Source organism: Siniperca chuatsi, linkage group LG15 (assembly GCF_020085105.1).
Source record: "Siniperca chuatsi isolate FFG_IHB_CAS linkage group LG15, ASM2008510v1, whole genome shotgun sequence".
Lineage (NCBI taxonomy): Eukaryota > Metazoa > Chordata > Actinopteri > Centrarchiformes > Sinipercidae > Siniperca > Siniperca chuatsi.
In genome coordinates this window covers 15,239,838-15,255,281 of record NC_058056.1, presented here as the reverse complement: position 1 = coordinate 15,255,281, position 15,444 = coordinate 15,239,838, and the positions used below count along the sequence as shown (strand labels likewise).

Below are 15,444 nucleotides of genomic sequence, written 5' to 3'. Positions count from 1 at the left end.
ACACACACACACACACACACAAAGGAAGAACGACAGAATAAAGGATGAGTCTGTGGCTTCTACTGTTAACAGTAGAGGGTTTTTCTCTCTAATCGTGAGTCTTGATGTGACTCCATCAGTGCTGTTTACATTCCACCATGACAGCTGTCCCTGGGCGTTAACTGGGCTGATAACTGGATCGCAGTGTGCACCAGCAGACACAATGATGAGAGAAACCAGGCCAAAACCAAGACTGGAAGGTGTGTAGGTGGGTGATTTATTTTTTATTCATGAAGTACACAAAATTGTACAATAATATATAGTATAAAGTCACATATATATTTTGACAGCTTTTCTGTAAGTAATAATATACCTTGATGCCTTGAAATGTTGCTATTATATGGCGTGCATCTAAACCACTAGGCTACCAGATTTCTGGGGACGTGGAGAAGGAGAAAAAGACACATAAGAAAGTAGGTGTAAGTAAGTTATTATTGTTAGGTTATTCATTATTATGAGAAGTTATTTAGTGGTTTCATTTGTCTGTTTATTTAACAGGGACAATACAGATAAACATTGTTACATTGGAAGGACAAATGCAACAGATGTAAAGTATAACAAATGTCTACATGAAGCTAATTTGCAGCCCTCATCCTTTGAGCATGTGTATATAAACTGTAAGTGTATACATTGACATGTACTGTAGGTGTATGAGTGTGTGATGTTTACATGTTAAGTGGATCCATTCAAAATGTCCACATCCTTCTTGCTGTTTAAGCCATTGTTCTTGAAAACTTGTAACTCTGATTGTGTTTATAATATGTCCATGTACGCTGTCAGAACAAAAGAAACAACACAACCAAGAATCCACCATATTAACACCCAGCGCTGCCCTCGTCATGGTGATGAATGCAGCCTCTTTTCCTCTAGTGGGAGGGATGGCCCCCTTTTTTTCCACGCCATGATTCTTATGAATACATTTCAAGCGGGCCCGGCACGCAGCGGTTTCCATGGCTACCAGCAGCACGCTGACGTTTTACAAGTGCAGAGAATTGGGAGGGAGGGGAAAGTACATGGGAACATCTGTGTGTGAGTGTGTGGTGAGGAGGAGGAGGAGGAGGAGGAGGAGGAGGAGGAGGAACAGCAGGGGAGGGATGATGTTGTTGCTGCACTTCCCGTCTTACTTTCCTGTTTCCTGTTTCCTCTCCTGCGTGGAGCGGAGAATCTGTCCATCCTCCATGTCTCCCCCTTTGTCTACTATTTTTCAAATGATCATTTATGTCCTCTACTGCCTTAACTTCCTTGCTGCATGTCTGCAGCGCAGAGTGGTTTTCTCCTTAATCAGTTTCTTAATTGTGGCAGAAATCATTTTCAGATATCAGAGGGAGGTTTCAAGTTGCAGACAAAAGGGAAAAACATACACCAGGACATGGATGATGAATCTAGTGAGCACCCCTGGTGTTTAGGCATTACCCTGCAAGTACTGCTCCTTCAGTACAAACATACAGATCAATACCAAACCCCCTCATCATATCACTCATCAAGATAAAAGAATGAGGAAGGTGGGAGAGAAGAAGATGGGGCGGGGGGGGGGGGGTTCTCTCTCTAACCAAGAGCAAAACTCAACAAGGGAATGAAAATGGTGAAATATTCATGAGCAAGAGACAGGAGAGCAGAAAGAAAAGAGACAAAGAGTCATGCATGTGTGCGCTGCATGCATGTGTGTGAGTGAAAAAGCAGTGTATTATCCTCATAAGAGGCCTCCCAGCTAAGAGGCCTTATATCAAACATTGTCTTTTATCTGCAGCGTCAGTTACAGCCTGCCACTAATTTCCATAGACGAGAGCTTCTATACACTGTCCTACAGGAAGACATTTGCATAAAAATAGAGGGGTCAGAAAAGGCTGAGAGCATATAAAGCCCTCTTTAGTTGTGTGAAGTTGTGTGTTGTATGAGGCAGTGCAGATGTGTGTGTGAAGCTCGGTTTCTTGCCTTCAGGCAGAACAGAACAGAAGGTGTGTTGAAAAAAATGTTTGAAAAAGATTAATGTTATACAACCTGTTTCTCTTAAAACAGAGCTAGAGGAGTGGGTTTGATTACTGAATGTTGATATCACATAAATGTTATCACACACTGCCCTCTTCTGGCCTTTAGCTTGCACTGCTGCACAGACACATGTGGTGCTGTTGACGTTTCCTGTGAATGCAGAGAGGGAGTGATCATGCTGATGCTCTGCTTCTGAAAATCAACTGACTCTAAAGTGGCACTTGGCTTAGAGGGGTACATCATAAAAATACAATGTTCTGTTTAGTCTGCATCAATACTTTTATCTTCATCATCCTCTTCTGTGTCTCCCAGCTTACTGTTTCAGTCTCTTCATCCTTTTATTGAACAGTTTATAAGTCTTCTGCGTCTTCACTGTTGCAACTAACTGATCACCTCTACAACCTCGCAACTACAACAGACAGGATCGTTCAAAAGACACAAAAGTGAATAAAAACAAGAATATTCTAAATGAAATAAAACAAATATGCCACAAACTCTCAAGATCTTCTGTGAGAACATGCAGTTGTATCTTCATCCATGTGTTTGTATATATTTCATACATTTCTCTGAACAAATCTCAGCGCACAGAGTCAAACCCTGACCCACATAACAGCAAAAAAACAAACAGAGGTGACGGTTAGCCTAACCCAACTTGTCAACTGCAGTGATTTCTCTGCTCCACCCTGGGATGGACCAAGGACAGAGGTGTTGCTGGTTTGACTGGTCTGTGGAACAGTTAACAAAAGACATGCATGTAAAGAAGTTGTTTTAGCTGTACTTTCACACATTAAAGCCTGACATGTGATGTTGAGACAGAGAGAAGAAAGTCAAGATTGATTTTACTGATGCAATCAAAGTGTTTATCAGCTATATAGATTGTAAAGATTGCGAAAACCTGAAATTTGGTTGGAGATTAATATGAATATCTTTTAGAACTAATAATACTTCCAATGACAAAATACAAATTTTAAAATTTTAAAATACTCAGTCAGTCCCCCACCCCCAAACATCTCAACATTTTTTAGTAACTGGATTTTTCGTTATCTATTTAATTAGTTGTTCAGTTGCATTGTCTGCAAGATTTATTTAAAAGGAGCATTCGCATAACAGCTTATAAACTCAACCCAACTAACTCATCTCTAGCTAAAAGACCCGTTTTAGAACATTTCCTCCACTTTACCTGTAGATTACATACTGCATGTTTTTCTGGGAAACTTCCTACAAATTTATTAGAAAATGATGGACCTGTAAAATAAATTTCCCAACAAGAAACTCTAAATGTCTTAACAAGCATCCCTCCATGCTGCCAGAGAATAAAATGTTGTCGGAGCAATGCTGAAAACTGTATTAATGTATTTATTTGATCTAAAAGAAGTAGTAGAAGAAGAAGAAATTTAATTATACTCAGTGAAAAATACTATTACAAAATACAGCATGACTGTGCTGATGAGGAACTTTCCTGCTGTTTTCCATTATTGTTTTCCACTAATCAACTTTATAATTTTTTATAAATGTAATGTGTTCATCACAATCTTCCTTGTTTCTCACCCCCCTCCGGCTCAGAAGTTTGGCCCTGGTTCAAGTGAAACTTGTTTTCTCCTGCTCTCTGTCGGGGCCTGACTTTTATTATGTCTTGTCACTTGCCTCCAACCTATTTTCTGGTAGTTCACGCTTTACTTTTCACCAACGCAGGGATCCTCCTCGACTCACTTACTCAAAATAAACCTGACTGCAGTATGAAAACAGTTCTTCTGAATTTCTTAAGGATTTCCCCAAACCCTCCTGTTCAACTGTGCATGTGTAGGATGAGGCAGGGTCTGCTCAGTGTTGCGCCACAGTTGCTGCTTCTCTGTATGTTACAGGTTAAACAGGTGGAGAGGACAAATGGGTTTCACTGCAGCAGTTCCTTCACAATATGAAGATCGCAGTAATTGCCAAGCAGCAACGGTTGGCTTAAAGACAACAGAAACTAGTGCAGGTTTATACATGCTGCCTGAGATCCTGCTGTCTGTATCGCCACAGAGAAATCAAATCTGAGACTGTGTGTGTGTGTGCATGTGTGTGCATGTTTGTATGTTGTGATAAATCTAATTGATAATCCCTGAGTGAAACTTCTCCTATATCACTCTTCACTGCTCTGTTCTCATCTTCACATGTTTTGATTACTGTGAACTCTGATGAAGAAAAAGTTGTTTACACTTTTCATGTGTAACATCTCTCCTTACTGGAGTCAAACAATTTCTTATTCTTCTGTGTAAATATAGGGTTAAGTTGTCTACAGACACTATCTGAATATTTGACCTCTAATAATTTCCAAATAAAATAAAATAAACCCCATTCCAGTAACGTCTTAAAGACAAACTAGGATTTAAATTGAATTAAAATGACAGTTTAGTTCCTCCTTACATATTTCTGGTTGTACTGTCGTATCATCTGAAGGTTTTGTTTAGGGGGGAACAGTGAAACAGAAAAAAGGCCTGATGACACTTTGACCAGTGTTGCAACATCTCTACCAACAGGTGGAGAAAGGAACTACAACATGTCTGTACAAAGTCCCCTCGGTGAACTTAAACATAACTGATGCTATGTGGTGTTTATGCATCAGGCCCAGCACAGGGCCTTCAACACAGCGGCTTCATCATGTCATTTTGACAGTTGTGAAAGTTTAAAAAAAGACGTAATTTATCTAAGAGAGATTACACTGTAACTTCAGGAAAACATGCAACCAACTCAGAATGACTGTGAATGTCTGTGAAACCTGTTGTTTTAGAACTAAAAATATTTTCTAGAAACTTTTGAGATGCTGCTTTTGTTTCCTGCTTCCTCTTGAAGACACATTTCAGGTTTGACAGCAAATCTGTTCAGGAAGGATTCCTCTCTGCTGAGTGGTGTGTCTCCGAGTGTGAATGTGTGTGCGTGGGTGAGAGTGAACGTAAATGCCCGAACACATGAAGGTGACATGAAGTCCCAAAGCACGCATGAATCCAGCTTTTTCTAAACTCTTCTTTCTCAGCTGCCGACAGATTATTCTTTCTCCTCTTTACCTTTTGATGGCTGAAAAATGGCAAATTCTTCAAACAGCTTCTCTGAAACAACATTTTTACAGTATTACTGCAGTGTGCCAAAAAGTCCATGCACGTGGTTGAAAGTAACTGAGTGCATTTACTCAAGTGCTGTACTTAAGTACTACTATGAGGTACTCCTACTTTACCGGAATATTTCCATTTTATGCTACTGTCTACTTCCACTTCACTACATTTCAGAAGCAAATATACTTTTTACTCCTCCACGTTTATATAAAACAGCTATAGCTACTTTGCAGATTAAGCTTTTAAAAACCGGCAATGAGCATAAAATATGATGCAACGACGCTACAACACTATAAAAAATACCTAGCATGTTGTCCTCTGTGAATCCTTTGCATTGCTCTGCACGTTTGCATGTTAACAGTTGAGCATTTTACTGTATAATTAGATTTTTTGTAATCCTTTTCATTTTTTCTCATTCTTCACACTAGTCTTAAGAATAGCCACACTACATTTCACTCCACGTCTTGTTTGTGCATGTGACAAATACAACTTTTGAATAGATTTTAGAAAAGTTGACATGACCTCCACCTTAATGCATCAGTAATAGTAGTCCAGCAATATACAAAAATAGAATACTGACAGAGATTTTCCTTTTTGATACTTTAGGTACATTTTGCTGATAACACAAACACACAAAGTAGTAAAAGTAAGTAAAATGTTGAATAGGGTTTGTAACACAGTATACTCCGTTACAAATGTTAATGTCCATCACAAAATATATTTTTACATTATAGTACTGCTACTTTTATTTAAGTAAAAGATCTGACTACTTCTTCCATGCAATAAAAAGTGAGAATTGCTGCTTATGCAAGTGAGAAGGGAATCAATCACAACAGAAACCAAACTGGACTGGGCAGAACGGGAGGCTGAACCAGGTGACAAGTGGCAGAGCTTGTTTGGCAGTCTCCCACGCTTTCTTCAACAATAACCGCCTTCAGTCACAAGTCACCTCACCTGTCCCATCCATGAACCTCCACCACTCTCTGTTCATCATGAATAATGCACACATTATTGTCTGTGTGTTTCTGAAGGTGCCTCTAAGTCACAAGACTGTGATGAGTGAAGGTTGAACAATCATCAAAGGATTTTGTTTGATAACACTGAAGCTTGGATGCTTTATCAGCTCAGGGTGGCTGCAAAATTGATATTATATGAAATGTAGAGGTTGTAAACATGCAGCCAATCAAGCAGATCCACACAAACCACCACCTCTGTCTGAGGCCTGATGAGAAGATTGAGGAATTTAATCTGATGAGATCTCGTTTTATTGGGATCTTACAGCAGCAGGAAGTGATTTACATGATCACACTTGCTCACCTCTTTACTAAAACACTCAAAGGAGTGCAGAGTCTAACAATAGTAGAATGTTTTTGCATCCGATAGTAACTAAAACTGGAGAGCATGATCCAAATTGATAATACTGAGCTGTTTTTTTTCCTTTTCTGCAGGAAAATTTAAAGATTTCTGTCATTGTATCTCTCATGACTTATGTCTGCTTTGCTCATGAAATACATGTGTCTGTGTGTATGAACGGGACAAATTTCTCATGGATATGAGTCTTAAAATAGCGCGTTGAAGCGTCTATGATCAAGTAGGAATGTGGTGTGTACTGTTTGCCTGCATTCCTCAAATAGCCAACACATGGCCAGCGCTGGCTGCTTATGAAAACCTCACACTTGTAGCTGACTGTAAATACAAAACAGTTAGTAAGGTGTCACTTTTTATGGGATTAAACATATATGAAAATAGAGACTCAGCCTGACAGGTACAGTAGCACTCAGAGAGGAAGGTGAATTGGGAAGATAATGGATGCACACAAATTCATTTTCTTCTAATTCACTGTAGAATATATTTTGAGTGTAATTTGGGTATATCCTGCCTTCAAACATCCTTCTACATGTACCCATGGAAATGTTTGGACCTGTAGAGCCGCTCCACAATACAGTGCTCGGGTTACTGTGAGTGTTTGCATCTGTCAGGCGGTTGAAGCCCACACTAACGGCTCCCAGATCATCATCTCACCTCTGAATGAGTTGTTAGGTAAATGAAGCTGAAGGGAGATGTAAACATTCATTTGGTTTACAGCAGAGGCATTTTACAGTATGAGGCATGAAGAATTGGTGTCAGTGTTGAATAGATGACTTGTGAGTTTTTCTTTTAACATAATCCAGCATGAGACACCCATCCTGTTGTTCTTTCTTCTGTTCAAACTAGTCATTATATGGACTTCATAATTTATTAAATTTAATATCAAATCTGTGCGTATTGGAATTTTCTCACAACCAACAAGTGCGACCTCAGTAAACGCATGCTAAATATAATAAATATGTAATCTGTTTAAATCTTTAGGGTTATGTCTGTGTTTTTAATCTTGCTGAGGTTTGAGAGAATGTGGGATATGTGTAATCTGCATTGTGTCTGAGCTGCTGCAGTTTTGAAAACTACTGGATTGTTTGTTTGTTTGTGTGTGTGTGTATGTGTGTATATATGTTTGTGTATGTGTGTGTGTGTGTGTGTAGTCCTGGGTCTTTGAAAATAATATCACAGAGCAGCTACTGTGCCATGAAATCAAATCACTGCCTGGTTGATATGTAAACCTGAAGACGTCCCACAACATGTTTAACATCTTCACCATAAAGAACATTTATGCCAATACAAAATATATGAACAATGAAAATCAGAGCAGACCTCACATAGAGTAAAGCCTGAACGGAAATACTGATTGTGAATATTCCAGTGTTTTAATTTCACTTATACACTCTGGATCTTAATTTAAGAGCAAAAAGAGTGTACGTTTGTTCATATGTGAATATGACACATTTTATGGGACTGGAATTTATAACATACACTTTGAGAGTCAAACCCAGTGTTTATGAAGAAATCTGGCAGCCATTTAGCCATTATGTACTGTAAGCTCAGGTGATGTTGGAAATCTTCACATGACCTTGCAAGTGTTGGAAGGTTGGATTATTTGTTTTTTTATTTATTTAGTTGTATATTTGTTTCTTGTTTTTGTTTCTGTAGATGTCAAAGTGGAAATTGTTGACATTTGGTCCCTAAAAACACTGTGTATATGTAACAGTGGATGAAAATATAGGTAAAGAAAATGGAGCTAAGGGGTTTGCCACATTCTGCTGCTTATATGCTGCTCAGATATATGTGATGGATGATGGCACATATATGTTTAGTGGAAAAATTAATACTAAAAATTCTCTGAAAAACAATTAACCTTTTTTTGCAATTAGTTGATACAACATCCCACATCATCTCTATTTTGTGCCAGTTAAACCTTTTGTGCCAGTTAAACCAGTTAAACCTTTTAAACCTTTTAACTACAGCCTTTAATCTTTATTTTCTGTCCACACAGCATCTTGCACTTTTATCTATTTACTATAACGACCAACGCTATGATGTGTTTCATCCGATGTTTTCCGGTGGTGTTTTTATATCGTTGGTACTGCTGCTCCTTGTCCAGGAGAAATTTCCCTGTAAGAGTGATAAAGAAAATCATTTAGAATTTATAATATCTGCACTTTTCCAGTATATATTTTCAGACTTTCTTTCATCACAGTTTTTAGTGGTTTGACATTTTATTTGAATTATAATTAAAATAAGATTAACTGAAGAGGGAATGATGATCCAGATCTGAGGAACGTGATTTTATAGATATAAAAGGATATTGATCTGATTGAACTAACTGATCTGCTATGTTCGGCCCATGATTTATTAGATAACAAATTTATTAGATAATGATAATTTTATTCATGTGCAGATTTTTTCTCAGTTGATCAATTATTTATTTGGTCTATAAAATGTCAGAAAATAGTGAAAAGGGCCAGAAAATTGCTTGTTTTGCTCAACCAACAGTCCAAAGATATTCAATTTACACTGACAGAAAAAAGAGAAAAGCAGGAAATCCTCACAATGGAGAAGCTGAAAAATTATTTAAACAATCAATTAATTATAAAAATAGTTGCCGATTAATATTCCTCAATCGACTAACTGACTAATCGACTAATGGTTTCAGTTCTTTGCACCGTCTGCTTCAGTCTGTGGATAATAATGGCCCCTTTAATCAGACTGAATGCTCAATTACATCCACAGCTCAGAGCTAAAAACATCAGCAGTGTTGTGAAGCCAAACACACACACACAAACACTCCATTAAGAATCCCAGAATCCCATAACACCTGGAAAAAGTACTGACCTGTTTCCTTCTCAGTGTGTGTGTGTGTGTGTGTGTGTGTGTGTGTGTGTGTTTAGGGAGTTGCGGAGCAGCATGCGGGTCTGCCGTACCCTCAGTGTCGGCGACTGTTTTTACTGTCATCAGTGGGAACAGTGCGATACCATCTAACCCCAGCCTCAGCAAAACAGTGAAAAACATCACGACCATCGAGCTGCCTGGATTCAACCCTGAAACGCTAAAATATCCTCCGATTAAAACTAAATAAACGTAAATCAAGAAAATAAATCAAGAATTCATGTAAGAATGACAGAGTGAGAAAGTCCCTGCTGGTGGGGCTGTATTAGCAAAAGAAAACCACAAGTAATCAGTTACACAGGAGCAAGGACAATCCCACAATGTCAATAAATTATATTTGTGGATCAGACTCATCTGTTAAGGTAGAGTTGAGTAGATGTAAATGATAGTCCTACAGATCTCATATAATTTCAAACCTTAAAGTGTCTACATTCAGAGAGACACATGATAATGATCTTCAAACACATTACACATTTCATTGTTCATATATGCTCTTCCCATGTTTACCCAATAACAGCAAGCTTCACCATGAGCTCCCTGACTTCAACCCTGAGCTGACAGGGGTCCTTGTGACTCAAACAGACCTCAATACAGTTACAAGTCCTCTCGACTCAGACAAGCGCTTACATGCTAGAAAAGTGGGGACGGATTTGCATCTTATTTCCATCCCGGTTAGATGCCTGGAGTGAGGCGGCACAGCATTAAAAACCAACTGTCTTCTGGGATGAGGGAGGTGGAAAATAGGGATGGGAGCGAGGACGGGGGGCTGAATCCCGCTAAGTAAATTGACAAAGATGACATAAAGCGTCCTGGAGGGTTTGAGTCGTTGGAAGCTGTTGGGATCGGCTGCATGTGCATACAGGGTGCACATTAGAAAGTACTCATGGCACATTTAGGTGTCCACTTGTCTGTGGTTTATTGCAGCGCTTTTCATCTCTTGCTGTATGTTTGTGTGTCTCCGTCTCTTCCATGAGCTCATCTCTTTGCCTCGGGCTATTGAACACCAGTAACTACAGCAAGCCTGGCCTGGGTGTGGGTTCCCTTCTGTTGGAGAGCAGACTTTAATTAAAGCTTTAAAAAACTTGCTGAATGAGTTGTTCTTTTGCTTTGAAACAAAAATGAATTCTCTCCTTAAGACAGGAATTATTAAACTGGGTCTTCTTTCTCTTTTGGGGTGTTTCTTAGGGTTCTTACTCCTGTTTTTGTAAGTTATTAAGTGAAGGAAGTTTCTTTCTCGATCGGACGTCACAAAGTGTTTCACAATAAAAAAAGAAAGACATGAAATACAGACACAATATAAAAGTAATAAATTAAACAGAGATAAAAATAGATAAATAAAACTAAGCAAAGGCAAGTCTAAACAGGTGGGTCTTGAGTTGCTTTTAAAAGGTGTCCACCGTGTCCACAGATCTTAAATCCAACAGGGGAGAGTTTTTTGCATTGGTTTCCCGTTAGTTTAACACTTGATTATAAAATGTTGCCTATAAAGACCTACATTGCTCCACAGTACCTCTCTGACCTGCTGAGCCAATATAAATCAGAGGTCATGAAAATGAAATATGCTATATAAGTAAGTTCTACTTGCTTTGTTTGATAAGACATACCTTTAAAAGTTCTTACAAGGCAAACAAAATAAGAACCCAGAGCAGAACCTTGGGGGACACCACAAGACAGAGATGGAGATGAGGATGCAAAGTTGAAAAACTTCTATCAGAGAGGTGGGAACCTCTCCAGAGCTGACCCTGAGATACTGACCCACTGCCTATGTTTGTCAATTAAGATGCTGTGGTCTACAGTATCAAAAGCTGCCGAGATCCAGCAGCACCAAAACACACTCCTGCATCACTGTGCATCAATATGTCATTTGAGACTCTGAAAAGTGCTGTTTCAGTGGAAGACAGACTGAAACTCATCAAGAAACAACTACTTTCTCTACAGATGTCTTTGTCTTTGATGTACAGCTGTCATGACATCAGATTTTCACTACACGATAATCGTGGCCAAAAGAATTCACGCTAACGATATTATCGCGATATCTATAGAAAATGTGAAAAAAAGAGATATCAGTCAAATTCATCTTTAACTTTGTTTATTGTGTGTTTGTCTCTTTTTTGGTGAAAGAATTACACTCAAAACACAAGTGTAGGGAGGTAGAGAGAGAGTCTGTAACCATAACTTGATTTTGCACGGCAGTAGTAGCCACACACTGTGGTACGAGCTAACTAGCTAGTTACTGCGTCTTCTTCATTTTCTTCTTCTTCTTCTTTATGTTTTATGGCGGGTGGCAACCACCTACTATAACAAAGCGAGAACGGAAAGAAACAAAAATGATTTAAGAGGCGCTGGATTATTTACACAATATTATCGTATGTGTAATATTTCTAACATGATATTAATATTTAATTTTTAAATATCAAGGTTATCATCAATACCGGTATATCGTGGCACGCCTTCTTTGAAGCTACCAGAACACTGAGTTACATACTGCTCAATAGTACGATTGTGAGCTAGTTTACCTGAGTTTTGCCATTGTATGCCACTTGCCACCTCTACACCCCTGTATTTATAAAAACTGTACTGTTTACTTCATTACATTTATCTGACAGATATAGTTACTATTTACAAATTTAGATTTTACATTAAAATTTAAAACATTTAAGACTATAAAATACAATGCATTGTTAAAGATTAAACCTGTGGTTCCTGTTATCACATTTCAGATGTCTTTGAGTTGTTAGCGTCCACCAAAGAGACATTTTCCCTCTACACTTCTCAGACTGTTTAATTTAAATAACTGTTCAAGGCTCAAAGAGGTAAAATGATCCAATATTTCACAAAAAAGCAAAGATAAGAGCAAAGTCCAGAAGGTGAATACAAATTTGTGTCACTTTTTCTTCTTTCCTCTCCTATTAATCAGCTCTTGACCACTCAAGATTTGTCTTGTGACCCTTTGGAGGGGCCAGATCCCTAGGTTGAGAACCACAGGACTAAATACCTAACTGTAAATAAAGTATATAAACTAGATAAACTAGCTCAAACTCGACCAGCTACAACAGGAAAATGCTACACGGTCACTGATGCTTCAGTATTAACTGTCTAATAATGTCATATATAATAATATGTCAGTCATAGACATTTTTCTGCAGAACGAGTACTTTTGCTTTTATGTTAAAGTACTTTTGCTGACAATTCTGAACTTTTTGAATACAGAACATGTACCTGTAATGGAGTAATTTTGCATTGTTGTATTTGTACTTTTACTCATTATCTGCCCAAGTCTAAAGTATATTCCACTTCGCAAGAGTAACTTGGCAGATCATTATTCAGGTTTGATCCCACGCTTTGATCCGTACTTTTTTTTCCTTTTGTCTGTTTTCCCCCCATGATTTGGCCTCTCGGCTCGCTGTCAAGTCAGTATCTAGTCAGACCCACCATCAGCAGCCCAGGCACACATTCCCAGCCTCACCTCACACACACACACACACACACACACACACACACACACACAGATACATGAAACTACACACACATCCTCCTATCCCTCCCTCACTGTATTATGTCCTCAGTGCAAACACAAACAAGCTCCAGGAGAAGCAGGTGTCCTTCCACTGGGATAAATAAACAGTAAACCAGGATCCAGGAGCAGGAGGTTGTGTATGTGTTGGTGTGTGTGTGTGTGTCAGCGAGAGAGAGAGTGTGGTGGGGGGATTACTGTTAGTATCTGTCTCAGAAGGGAGAAACTTTGAATATTGCTGATAGCATCTTTTAAGCCCCCTCTGTGTCTAACAAAGCTGTTTGTTTTCACTCAGCGTGTTTCTTTTCATCTGTTGTTTTTGGGTTTTACGGTTTTATTGTACATGTATGTATGTATGTTTATTTTATAACAATCAGCCCACAGCTAGTTGTAGAGGATTATAAAGAGTAGGGGCAATGCAAACATATATGTCAGAGCAGCTCAAAATATGTGACAGAGAGATATTCCCAGGGCCATTTAATGTTAAACTTGTTTAAAGTTGGCAACTAATTGTTTTAATTTTCTATACCAGACTTCCATAGAAAAACTCCCCATTTTATGCAGCCCCACTGACAGTAACTTGCTCCTGTTTCATGCCGCTTCCTTCAGGATGTTGTAGATCGTTAACCGTTAAGAGTGGCCCCCCTAATTTGGTTGCATGCTAATAATTCTTTTTATATTTACACTTCTGATGATTCTGTAGGTTTCAGGACTAATTTGCCTGTTTTTGATCTGCAGCTGCGCAGACTGATGGTAATCTGTCCTCCAGGAAAATGTAAACAACTCTGTGTCATCATCCGGTTACAGGTGGGAGTATTTCTTCATAAAGAATGAGAAAGGTTCACTTACAGTTAAGCAGGATGGAAAACTGACTCTCATACGGAGGAAAATATTACATTACATTTTTTGTTTGCATGCGTGGTCATCTGAAACAAGATTTTAGGGTTCAGTGTGCCTTCCAGGGATGTAATGCAGGAAAGAAAAACTCACCTAAACTCATTTACCTGCTTTTACTTTCCTTTTATTTCTCTTTATTTTGTTATTTTATTTATTGAACTAGATTTCCCCAAATTTTCAGGCTCCAAAATGCTCAAAGATGTAAACGGACAGATCCAAGGGCTTTTAGTGTGTAAAGATAAACTTTGTAGGATTAAAATGCAATTGGTTGTTTATGATTCTCAGGAAAAAAGAACTGAAGTGGCCCTACATCATGTTTTTAAAGTGGTCCATTTAGTGGAAAACTCTCTGTTGTGGAGCTTTCGACCATATCACAGGATCTTCATCAGGAGATGTAGTTTGCCCAGTTGTTTTGGAAATTGTAGGTGTTCAAATTTCCATTTTTCCTAGCAATTAATTGTAATAAGGGTCACCACGAGGTCACTGATGACCACCACAAACACTATAAATCTCTATAACAGTGCATAACACATTCACGGCCGTGGTCAGAAAGTTGCATATTTTGAGTCATGATTCACCAATACAATACACCGGACTGATATTGTTGCCAAAACTGACCTTTTTAAGCTGATTACATATCGGCCATGACATAACTGATCCACATTAAAGAATAGGTTCATAATTTTTCAAGTCTGTGTGTGGACTGTGGATTTTGTCCCTTACCTTTTACATTGGAAGCCTGTTAGAAAGGGATTTCATAATGGCCAAAATGAACAGGAAGAATGATTACAGCAAGTAAAACCTGTTTCAATGATCATATGGGCACCTGATTATCGTTTTAAAAGGGGACCTGTCCTATAAAAACAGCTTCTTTGTAAATGACATTATAAACTGGGTCAGTTTTTCGGGTCACAGCAATGTCTGGCCTCATGTTAACTTACATAAAAATGATTGTAATGAGTTCCACACAGGTATAGATTTTACATTTGGGGAAAAGAAAGCACTGATATCGGATCAGCACTTGATATCTGCAGATACCCATTCATTTTTTTTAACCTTTTTTAATGATTCTCGTTGGAGGGCATTCATCAGTCCACACATGAACATAAAGTATTCTTACTTAACACATACCCTTATTGCTAATGTATAATGCTGCAGTGATCATGCCCAAATGAAGTCTTCCTTGCTCCTCCAGTCCTTAAATTAGCACCCAACCACTGGGTTGTGTAAATACATTTAATTTTCTCCAGTGTCTTAGAAAAAGGCTTCAGTTGTAATACTGGTGCATCCTTAGTTTTTATTTGTATGTCCTTCTGTGTATCATCTTTTTTATTCTTTAATCAACATTTTTTACCTTTAACCCTTTAATCACCTTTTTAATTTTGCTTTTTAGCCTAAAAATAATTAGGCTAAGTATTTGCATAGGCTATATACGGTATATTGCCCCCCACTTAATAACCCAACATGATCAAATCACAGCTGTTAAACCTTGTTCTTCCGCTGGTTCACCTTGAGTCCCTCTCCAGCTCCAGGTAGGCCACCAGGTGAGCCAATCACAACTTCAGAGAGGGTAATTGACAGTGTGGCCCCGCCCCTCCTGTCCACCAGTAATCCAATCCGCGGGCCTGTCACAGGTAAAACCGGCCTCAATTTCTCAGC

General features: G+C 38.6%; 1 long non-coding RNA gene across 1 annotated transcript; it reads left to right on the top strand.

The window, feature by feature from the left end:
• The first annotated feature begins 1,605 nt into the window (after positions 1-1,605).
• LOC122861789 lies at positions 1,606-3,252 on the top strand. The gene is made up of 3 exons (XR_006374570.1): positions 1,606-2,259; positions 2,375-2,468; positions 2,607-3,252. It is a non-coding gene; the product is annotated as an uncharacterized LOC122861789 (long non-coding RNA).
• The last annotated feature ends 12,192 nt before the right edge of the window (positions 3,253-15,444 follow it).